This window comes from Scyliorhinus torazame, chromosome 3 (genome assembly GCF_047496885.1).
Source record: "Scyliorhinus torazame isolate Kashiwa2021f chromosome 3, sScyTor2.1, whole genome shotgun sequence".
In the NCBI taxonomy this organism is placed as follows: Eukaryota; Metazoa; Chordata; class Chondrichthyes; order Carcharhiniformes; family Scyliorhinidae; genus Scyliorhinus; species Scyliorhinus torazame.
This window is the reverse complement of record NC_092709.1, coordinates 280266217-280269493: the sequence shown is the minus strand read 5'-3', so window position 1 is coordinate 280269493 and position 3277 is coordinate 280266217.

The window sequence follows — 3277 nt, the reverse complement described above, 5'->3', positions numbered from 1 at the left end:
ATACCTTATCAGCATCCGGCTGCACGCCAAACTGTGAAATGTGGTCTCCGAGGAATTTAAGTTCTGTTTGACCAAAGGAGCATTTGGCCCTGTTGAGGCAGAGGCCATGCTCATGGATTTGTCGGAAGACGCGTTAGAGGCGATCAATGTGCTCCTGTGGGGTGGTAGACCAGACGATGATGTCGTCCACATAGACGCTAACCCCTTCGATACCTTCCATCATCTGCTCCATTATTCTGTGGAACTCTTCCGATGCAGAGGTGATGCCAAACTACAACCGGTTGTAGCAATACCGGCCAAATGGGGTGTTAAAGGTGCAGAGCTTCCGACTGGATGCGTCGAGTTGGATCTGCCAGAACCCCTTGGATGCGTCTAGCTTGGTGAAAAGTTTGACGCGAGCTATCTCGCAGGTGAGTTCTTCGCGCTTTGGATTGGGATAGTGTTCTCTCATAATATTGCGGTTGAGGTCCTTGGGATCAATCCATATGTGTAATTCGCCGGATGTTTTTTTCACGCACACCATAGAGCTGACCCAGTCAGTCAGTTCTGTAACTTTTGAAATTACGCCCTGGTCCTGGAGGTCCTGCAGCTGCTGCTGGAGGCGGTCCTTGAGGGGTGCTGGTACCCTGCGAGGTGCGTGCACCACAGGCGTGGCATTTGGTTTTAACAAGATTTTATAAGTGTATGGGAGTGTGCCCATGCCCTCGAATACACCGTGGTATCGGGTGATGATCGCGTTCAGCTGTGTCTGAAAGTCAGCGTCCTGAGATGCGGAAGCGTCAGCGGGTGACAGGGAGTGAACCCTTTGGACAAGGTGTAGAAGTTTGCACGCCTGAACACCAAGCAAGGAGGCTTTAGTGGATCCCACTATTTTGAATGGCAGGTTAGCCTTTAATGACCGGTGCGACACTTCAAGCTGGCAAGAGCCACTGGCAGCAATGGCATTACCATTATAGTCCAGAAGCTGGCAGGCGGATGGCAGGATGGTAGGCTTGACATGGAGGCTTTCGAGGTCAGACCGCGCAATGAGGTTGGCTGAAGCGCCGGTGTCCAGGCGGAATTGGATGCGGGATCGGTTGACCGTGAGGATGGCACACCACTCGTCGTCCGGATCAATGCTGAATATTGGGAGAGACTTGGCTTTCATCTTCTGGAGCATCTTGTGTTTGGTGATGATGCCCACCCGAAATGGTGCTTTAGGGTCCTCGGTGTCAAGGTCCGGAATCAAGTCGGAGTCAGAATCGGCTGGTTGGAGCGACGAGAGGTAGTAGGTTGAGCAGACCTGCATAGGGCTGCATAGTGGCCAAGCTTGCCACATTGGAGACAGCGTCGGGATTTTGCAGGACATTGTTGCTTTAAGTGGGCATTGCCACAGTTGCCGAATGTCGTGATGTCAGAACGTTCGGTACGCCACCGCGCATGCGCAGTGCGGTCGTACATAGTGCACGCCTGCACAGTGTGGTCTTCAGCCTCGCCGTCCCCTCGGTCAGTGCGCGCATGCACGGGAGCCTGCGAAAAGCACGCAAAATTGGCACCCTCATCCAGGCTTAGGCCCTGGAGTTGTTTAATGGCTTGCACCCGCCCTGCCTCGTGGTGACCTTGCCGCGCCGTTTCAGCTGCTTGAATGTGCGAGTATCGGTTAGTGGTGTGTTCATGCAGAATGCAGGTCTCGATGGCTATCGCAAGGGTGAGCTGTTTAACCTTGAGGAGCTGATGGTGTAGGGGGTCCAATTGTACACCGAAAACGATCTGGTCACGGATCATCGAGTCGGAGGTGGAGCCATAATTGCAGGACTGCGCAAGGATGCGAAGGTGGGTGAGGAAAGATTGAAAAGGTTCACCCTAACCCTGCAGACGCTGTTGAAAGACATAGCGCTCAAAACTTTCATTTACCTCGATGTCACAGTGACTGTCGACTTTGAGCAGGACTGTCTTGAACTTGGACTTGTCTTCACCTTCAGCGAAAGTGAGAGAGTTGAAGATATGGATGGCACGGTCCCTGGCCGTGGAAAGGAAGAGAGCAATCTTCCTGGCCTCTGAAGCAGCTTCCAGGTCTGTAGCTTCGAGGTATAGCTGGAATCGTTGTTTAAACATTTTCCAGTTCGCACCGAGGTTGCCGGTGATGCGGAGCAGCAGGGGAGGGCGGACGCTATCCATGCTACCGGATGACTGATTGCTGGTCGAAGGCAGAGCACTTGAAGTTAGGTCTATTAAACTCTAACATCACATACTGGTACCATGATGTGTTGGGTACTCTGGTTCTGTGGAGACTGCGTTTACCTTAACAGTAATATAGACAGGCTACCAACACTTGTGATAGTACAACTCTATTTTATTTAACTAAGAGCTGTTAAACATACTTGCACTGTGGGTCGACACTATGTTAGATTGACTGAAGAGCTATGCCTAACCTGACTAGCCTATACTGCTAGCACATGGTGGATGTTTGTGCTACTGCTGCGGGCTCTGTCTGTCTCAGAGGCTGCATCCCGAATGAGTGGGAAAACTAGTACCCTCTGTCTTTATAGTGACCATGCCCTAACTGGTGATTGGCTGCAGTGTGTGTCTCTGCACCATCATATACTGATGTGTATATTATGACAAGTGGTTCCCGTCATGAAGCTGGATAAGACAGTCCGCTTCTGCGGAGAGTATAAATTGACAGTGAACACGGCTACAAGATTGGACCCTTACCCTTTATCTCACATCGAGGATTTGTATGCAACATTGGTCGGTGTGTGTATATTCATGAAATTGGACATGAGCAATGTTTATCAACAGCTGGAGCTCAATGAATCCTCACGGAAGTACACCACAAGTAATACGCACAAGGGACACCTGGCTTCTTTTCGGTGTCTCCTTGGTGTGCGCAGTCTTCCAGCATGTCATGGAGAACATCCTGCGAGGATTGTCGCACATTGTGGTTTACTTGGGTGACATGCTAGTCACAGGGACCATGGAAGAAGAGCATTTGCAGAACCTTGAGGTTGTGTTGAAGCAACTTTCTGAATATGGAGTCTGCCTGTGCCACGTGAAGTGCATGTTTAATCTGAAAGAAGTGGGAGATTTGGGATATCGGGTGGACCAAGATGGCTTGCTGCCGAGAAGTTACAGGCAATCATAATGGCCCCAACTTTGTTCTTTTCTTGGATTAGTGAATTATTATGGGCACTTTATTCCAAATTTGGCTACCATCCTCACCCCCTCCACTTACTTTTGAAAAAGCGCCAGCCTAAGATTTTGGGACAAGGCCCAGGATACAACATCTTTTTTATAA